The 8,410-nt window shown below is 42.9% G+C and overlaps 1 protein-coding gene and 1 pseudogene across 1 annotated transcript in view; both read right to left on the bottom strand.

Annotated features, from left to right (window-relative positions):
- The window catches only part of TMED5 (transmembrane emp24 protein transport domain containing 5), a 35,206-nt gene that overhangs the window by 13,909 nt on the left and 12,887 nt on the right, over positions 1–8,410 (bottom strand). The gene's annotated exons all lie outside the window — the stretch shown is intronic.
- LOC103604963 lies at positions 3,397–5,151 on the bottom strand (annotated as a pseudogene).

Genomic DNA, 8,410 nt, shown 5'->3' with positions numbered 1-8,410 from the left:
GAGACCACATGCGGATATTTAATAAATACATCTTTTTGCCATACTATGTGTATTAGTCCGTTTCTGTTGCTTATAACAAAATACACGGAACTGGGTAATTTGTAAGAAAATGAAATTTATTGCTTACAGTTTTAGAGGCTAGGAAGTTCAAAGTCCAGGGAACACACCTGGGTCTTGGTGATGGCGACAGTGACAAAGGGGTCTCACAAGGCAGGAAATAGTGGAGCAGGGACAGAGAGAGACTAATCTCCTCATTCACTCTTTTTAAAGCTCTCAGAACCATACCGCTGACCACCATTATTAATCCACTCATTATAGCATGGTTCTACAATCTAATCACCTCTTTAAGGCCCCACCTTTCAATTACCATAACAGGATTTCCCACTCTCAACAGTTACAGTGGGGATTAAGCCTCAGCTGGGGGACATCCAATCTATATAATACTAAACAAACTGTCTTAATGTTTCCCTGTAGATCTGTATCTGCCCATCTCCCTGTCTTCCTCTCTTTTCTGTCCTCACTTTTTCTCTTCTATATTTATAGGATTTGCTAAAATGCAAAAAGTACCTGTAGTGGATTGAATTTGGGAGTTCCCCCCAAACTCCCTGAAACTTGAATTGTGTCCCTCCAAGTTTTATGTGTTGGAAACTTAGCCCCCACTTGTACCTGTTAAGAGGGTGGGAAGTCCTATTATGGTAGTTGGAAGGTGGAGCCTTGAAGAGGTGAATGGATTGTGGGACCATGCAGTACTGAGTGTATTAAAAATGGTGGTCGAGGGTGTGGTTCTGAGGGCTTTCAAAGAAGAGAGGCTGTCTTTCTCGCTCTTTCTGCTCTCTCTCTGCTGCCACAATCTTGCAATGTGAGACCCCTGGGTCACTGTCGCCACCACTAGATGGACTTTGGACTTCCCAGCCTCAGAAACTGTAAGCAATAAATTTCATTTTCTTTATAAATCACCCAGTCTCAGGTATTCTGTTACAGCAACACAAACGGACTAATATAGTACCTATTTGGAACACCATACAGTATAGCCTCTTAAAAAAACACCTGCATTCACTGGCTACTTTATCTTTTTAAAATATTAACATTTACTTGTACATATTTGTGGGGTACAGTGTGTTGTTTCAATACATGCATATATGGCACAATGACTCACTTAAGGTAGACAGCATAGTTTTGGACTTGTCAGTCCACCATTTCTCCCAGCCAGTGGTAACCATTATTCTCTGTACTTCTATGAGAACCACTTTTTTTTTCTTTCAGATTCCACATATCAGTGAGATCATGTGGTATTTGTCTTTTTTTTTTTTATCGAATCGTAATTGATTACACATTTTTGGGGTTCAACATTAATGTATGTTGATCAAATCAATATTATTAGCATATATATTATTACAAATTGTACTTATTCTTTGTGCCCCTTGTCCAATCTCTCCCCATCCCACTTTCCCTCCCCTCTCCCACCTCTGATAACCCTAGATTTCTTCTCTCCCTCTGAAAGAGTAATGGGCCCAGTGGCAGCAGTGGTGTGTCTCGTTGTGGGAGGAGAGGTTTGTCCCCAGCTCCATCTGTTTTTACATTAAGTTGTTGTTGCAGAGCAGCTGGGTGGGAGGGGGAGAAAGGAAGGGGTAAGGAAATAGTGTGGTTGAGGTCCATGGAACCTCCCATTCCTGCAGGGGAGACCAGGGGGCTTCCAGTGGTGGCTTGGTTGTTGCTGGGCTGAATGTAGATGTCAGGGCTGTGTGTGGCTGAAGCCCTTGGCTCCCCACTGCCCTGGCTCAGGAGACCAGGGAGCTTCCAGCAGTGGTTCAGTGATTATCGCTGGGCTGGTTTTAGATGTTGGGGGGTGATGAGGCTGAAGCCCTCAGTCTCACACTGTCCCAGCTTCTTGCTGTCGCTCAGTGGTCACTGCTGGGCTGGCTGTAGGTGTTAGGGGTGGGGGGGAGGGAGGCGTGGCCAAGGCCCTGTGGGGTCCCATTGTCCTGGTTTGGGAGAGCAAGGCGCTTCCTGCAGCAGGTTGATGGTCATTGCTGGGCTGGTTGTGGGTGGAAGGGGGCATGGCTGAGGCCCCTGGCTCTCATCCTTCCGTGGTTTGGGGGTCCAGAGGGCTTCCAGGCCTTTTAGGTTTTATAGGTGTTCTTGGTGAAGTGAGAACTTTACTAGTTAATATTAAACTTTGTCTCTGTGGGTACTTTGTTTTTTCTTTCAGTTCTGTGTTGGATTATTCACTGTTCCCACTACTTAAACTCTGCACTGGAACTAATTTGTTGTCTTTTGCTTACTTCTAAAAGGAGGAACTTCCTGTGGGGACCAGCACTTGAGCCCTGTGGTTGAGCTAAATTGATGCTTTGCTGCTGATTCTCTGGAGAAGGCTTTTAGTGCAGCTCAGGTTTTAACGGCTGACTTTGTAGGTACTTCTGGGTTGTGCAGAAACTCTTGTCTGGACCTGGGTCTTTTCAACAAACTGCTCCCCCTGCAGTTCTATGTTCCTGACCAATCTACCGAGTGGTCCTGCGCTGATTGGGGGGCAGATCAGCTGTCCATGCTGTGTCCCAGTGTTCCCCTGGTGGGCGATCTCCCCCACCGCCCACACTCCAAACACTTTCCATGGGACTGGCTGTGCGCTGGTCCCTTGTGATGACTCATGGTCTCTGAGTGGCTCCTTTTTTCTGTTGCTTGGCTCCTCACTCCTGTGTGGGTCCACAGAACCCTGTTAGTGATCCTGCTGGCCTGAGGGCCACCAAGGCCCTCCTCTACCCTGCGGCCTCCAAGCAACTTCATCCAAAGGGCACAGCTGCAGCTTTTTCCAGCACTTGCTCCATGCGCTCACCATCTCCAGCCTTGAAGTGGCCAGGATTCAAAATGGTAGGAGCAATCCTTTCTTTCTTTCACTGCGGCTTCTCCTGCCCTCATGAAATCTGTAGGTTTCTCCTCCTCATCCCCTGAGCCCTAGCATCCCCAGATTGGCTGTCATTGCTTTTTAATAGTTGTAAATTGGTTGATTTGTGGAAAACAGTGATGCTGCTGATCTTCTATTCCGCCACCTTGACTGGAAACCATATTTGTCTTTCTATGTCTGATTTTACTTAACATGATGATTTCTAGTTTTATCCATGTTGCTGGAAATGATATAATTGATTAAATACCTAAATAGTATTTAATTGTGCATATATATCACAGTTTTTTAATCCATTCATCAATTGATGGGAATTTAGATTGATTCCATCTCTTGGGTATTGTGAATAGTGTTGCAATGAACATGGGAGTACAGGTGTCTTTTTTTTTTTTTTAAAGGATGGAATTTAATCTTTATTTACAGGACACTACTAGATATGACACCACACAGAAATAGGAAACCATTCGGAGGCCAAGCTTCATACAGTATGTACAGTCTGGAACTGTTCAAGTCAAGTATAGTTTCATTGTAAAAAGTGCTACAATAACAAACCACATTTAAAAAGAGTTCTTAGAGAAACAGTAAAGACAAACTTATACTAAACATAGTACACAACAAACTTTATGCCTCAGCTGTGCAATCTAAAAGTTAAAGGTCCCAGGAGTCCCATCCTGAACTTGGAAGGTATAGCCTTCAGAGGTAGTTTCTGGCACATTTTGATCTTCCTCTTCCTCTACAGAGAAATACTTCTCAATCATGTTTAATGAAGCCTTGTATACAGACTCATTTTCATGGTTTTGTAGAGCTTCAATTTTGTCCAAGCCTCCACATTCTTCAATCATTATACTAAGTTTCTCAGTTTCACCTAGTTTCTCAGCAGCCTGAAAGATATTTAAAATGGCATCCAGAATAACCAGAATAATTTTGATATCTTTCACAATTAAGAGGTTCATCAACGGTTCTATTATGCCACAATGAACGAGGTATACAATCTGTTCAACTGTTCCACCACTTGTATAGTTGGTCACAGCCCATACGGCTTCCTTTTGTGTCTTAAAGTCTGCCTTGGAGAGGACACTGACAAGGAATGGGACTAATCCATGATTCACAACTTGCTGTATCTGGTCCTGACGGCCAGCTGTGATGTTTGACATTGTCCACGTAGCTTCCTTTTGAATATTAGTTTTAGGGTTAGTTAGCAGGCTGGGAAAGATGGCAAGTGCTCCTGCATCTATCACAACCTGAGTCTGTTCATCTGTTCCAGTAACAATATTCCCTATGGCTCTTAGTGCAGGAGTCACAATTGGCAATTCAGTAGCTCCTAGAAGCTTCACAAGTTGGGGGACAACTCCTGTTTTCACAACCATCTCAATCCGTTCATTTGGACCATCGGTAAGGTAAGAAATAGCCCAGCATGTATCTGCTAATACTTCTGGATCATCATGATGCAGGAGACGAACTAGAGTAGGAAGAATCTGCTCAACAGCATCTAATGGTGGTGCAGGATTCTTGTTGCGACAAAGGTTTGAAAGAGTCCAGGTAAGATTACGTAGGTAACCACATGCTAAAGATGACATATCAGGAACTGCAAGAAGAGCCAACAGTGGGTCGACTGCACCATACTTGATAACCAAGTCTCGGAAAACTGAGCCATCACCTGCAATGTTTCCTAGAGCCCATACAGCTTGTTCACTGATGTGAGCATGGGGAGATGCTAACAGGGAAATGAATGCTGGGATAGCACCTCCATCCACCACAGCCTTGGTCTGTTCTGATGTCCCAGAAGCAATGTTAGTGAGCGCCCATGCCAATTCAAACTGAATGGGACTATAATCCGTTCTGCCCAAGAAGGACACAAATTTTGGAATCAAACCAGCCCGGATAATATTGTCAATGGGGGGCTGTTTCTCCCTAGAAAGCAGTTTCCTAGCAGCTTGAGTAGCTTGGAGCTGGTTTTCCAAATTGTTGCTATTTATGCCTTTGACAATGTCCTCAACAGACCAATTTACAGTGCCCTGGTTGTTGCGGTTTTCCTGCAGTGGAGATGTAGCATCGTCAGGAAACAAGCTTACATTTCTCCTTTTTAGCATCTGATCATCCTTCTTAGCTTTCCTCAGCTCCACATTAACTTCTATTTGGCACCGCCTCATTTCTGTACTGTCTTTTCCCTTGTTCTTGAATCTGTTAAGACGGGCAGCTGGTGAATTAGCATTCTCGTTGGCGGACATGGTTATGAGACAAAGGAAGAAAGCCGCACAGCAGGCTCAGGTTTCCACAGGAGGCGGTGCGGGGCCCCCGGACGGCGGGACAGCTGCGCTCCAAACGACCACCACAGCTCAGCTGGAAGACCGTGTCCAGGTGTCTTTTTGATATACTGATTTCATTTCCTTTAGGTATATACCCAGTAGTGGGATAGCTGGGTCATAAAGTGATCTATTTTTACTTCTCTGAGGAACCTCCTTATTTCTTTTTCTTAAATAACACTCCATTTTATTTTTCTTGGTGGCTTTAATGGAAGTGATATAAAAGATTACCTACTACTATGCTGTTAATGATCAACAGAAATGGTTTCAAATGACTAACTAAATATACATAATTATTCTTTTTAAAATCCCAGCAAATAAAGAAGACATATAATAATAAAAATAATCCATTACAATACTGGAAAACTGGGAAGGCTGTTAGCAAACTAACATCCATAGAATGTAACATCCATAGAAAATAAAGATGCTGGTATGAAAAAGTTTTTAGAAAAACCAAAACTGTAATTACCAAAATAAAACCTTAACATGAGACAATAGGGACTGGACTGGGGGTGGGAGAACCTCACCCCTAACTACAAATGACTGAGAAAAAGTGTCCCAACCACAGGAATCCAACTCATACCCATATAAAAAGGGACTAGGCCATACATCTCTTAAGCAGTATCTTGCAGGAATGTTGGAGCAGGATGTTTATCCAAAGGAGAAGACCCACCTGCAAGAACGGGACCAAACAGGCCTGATTCCACCTATCAAGTTGGAATCCAGTGCTGACCTTTCACCAATTTTCCCTCTCATAATACTAAAAGTCATGACCAGGGGTGGAGATTTAACATCCTAATGAGACATGCCATACATGAAGAAGCATGACCTTCAAGTGCACAAGCACCAAGAAATCCCCACCCTCTACATGTTGGATATCACCCCTTCATGCCTATGCCTAGCCCCCTTTAAATATCTCCGTGACCTCCACTTCCAAGAGCCAGCCTGAGGAAACTGTCCTTTTGCTGACTCCCTTGTGCCTGAGCATAAGCCCCACCCAATAAAGCCTTGCCTGTGGTTCCCTTTCTGCCTCTTGTGAATTTCTACTGCATAGAGAGCCCAAGGCTCCAGTTTCGGTAACAGATGGAATGACAGCAGAATGAACACAGATGGAGACTAAAAATCAGATAACTAGAAGGAGCCAAGGAATTCTTAAAACAAGGTGAAAAACTATAGATGAAAAACAGTATGAGAGAAATGGTTAAGACTTCATGAAGGACAAAGCAAAAGATTTCAAATGTCCATTAAATAAGCATCTCAAAAGGAGAGAATTTGGAGAAGGTAAGGGACAAAATCACCAAATAAGAGAAGAAAAATTTCTTTAGATTGAAAGAATAGATGTGAAGTAGGATAAATGAAAAAGACTCAAAAATCCTGACTTTTCCAAAGGATTTAAAATGAACAACCTAGAAATTTCCAAAGAGGTGTAGCAGAATTAGTAGAGAACTGCACAACAAGAAATGGGATTTGCATCAGAATTCTTACACATAACATTAGATACATTAGAAACAATGGAGCCATGTCTTCAGTGTTCCCAAGCAAAAGTTTTATTTACTGAAGTGAAGTGAAAGCAAAAATAAAGCCATTTTCAGATATCCAAGGACTGAGAACATTCTAAAAGAATTACTCGAGGACATTCTCCAAAAACCAAAAAATGTATCTATTAAATCAGAAAATAAGCGATGTAATGAAGCCAAGGAAAGATTTCAGTAAAAGTTCAGAAGTAGTTATTGGTAGTGGCTGTAAGGCTTAATGAAATTGTCAAAAATGATTTTTTAAGAATATACAATTTAAAAATGCATAAAATATGAAAGCTGGTCAGCTAGCTCAATTGGTTAGAGCACAACCTTATAATACCAAGGTCATGGGTTTGGATGCCCCTACTGGCCAGCCACTCAAAAAAAACACAAAAAACTCATAAAATATAAATTAAAAAAAAAAAAAAAAAAAACCGGGGGGGGGAAAAAAACTTTTTTCTCTCTGCTTTCACATTACAATCATCAACATAGATTCTTCTGTGGTCAAATGTGGGGGGGCTTCTCCCCCACCCCCACACCCCAAGTGATAGAGTTTGCATGTGTCATCCCCCCAAAACTCATGCAGAAATCTGATCGCTAGTGTGACAGTGTTGGAAGCTGTTTGAGTCATGGGGGCAGATCCCTCATGAATGGTTTAATGCACTCCATGGGGGAGAGGGGCATGAGTGAGATCTTGCTCTATTAGTTCCCATGACAGCTGGTTGTTTAAATTACCCAGTCTCAGGTATTTCTGTTATAGCAACACAAAACAGACTAATACACCAAGCAAGCAATCAACTCTACAGTGAACACCACCTGAGTGTCCTCCAATCAATTCTGACACTACCTTGAGATAGAGAAAAGATCCCACAGGTTGAGGGCTCAGACTTACAGACTGCCCCCAACTTCCAATTCCAAACCCCAGGATGTTTAACCTGTGCTTCTGACCAACTGGTTATAAACTGGGGTTCTCACAACCCCCTCCTTGGGTTTGATTAATTTACCACAGCAGCTTACAAAACTCAGAGAAACACTTACTCAGTTTACTAGTTTATTATAAAGAATATTACAGAGAATACAGATGAAAAAATGCATAGGGCGAAGTATGGGAGGAGAGGATGTGGGGTTCCACAACCTCCCCAGGCACACCACCCTCTAGGAACCTCCACCTGTTTAGCTATCTGGAAGCTCTTCGAACTCTGTCCATCTGCATTTTTAAGTTAGCTTCATTATGTAGTCATGACTGAAGCATGGCCAGCCATGTAGAAATGTGATTGGACAAAAAGAGTATGATCTAATGCTAATAGACTGAGTGGGGAAACCCAGCAAGGCCTCTTTGTTCAGATTCTTCTTGGCCTCTCTGTGTAGCATTCCTTCTTCCTGGGTATGGGAAGAAGGAATTTCCTTCTGAAATGGGAGTCTTCTGACCTACAATCAGACATGGTAGATCAGAGAATTTCTTTATGACCATTTCGAAGACAGAAAGGCGGGAGATTAGTTTATATGGCCTGCCTTGGGGAGAAAAAGGAACAGGTGAAGGAGGGTAGAAGGTCAGAGAGAGATGCATGCTTATTGTTTTAGTCACTTAGGAAATAACAAGAGCTATGGGAGTTATAAGCCAGGAACCATGGTCAAAACCAAAAAAAACAGGGCCGGCCCGGTGGCGCACTGGAGAGTGCGCTGCTTGGGAGTGC

Source organism: Galeopterus variegatus, unplaced genomic scaffold, assembly GCF_000696425.1.
Source record: "Galeopterus variegatus unplaced genomic scaffold, G_variegatus-3.0.2 Scaffold5508, whole genome shotgun sequence".
Lineage (NCBI taxonomy): Eukaryota > Metazoa > Chordata > Mammalia > Dermoptera > Cynocephalidae > Galeopterus > Galeopterus variegatus.
The sequence above is the reverse complement of the archived record's forward strand: the minus strand, read 5'-3'. Positions and strand labels throughout refer to the sequence as shown.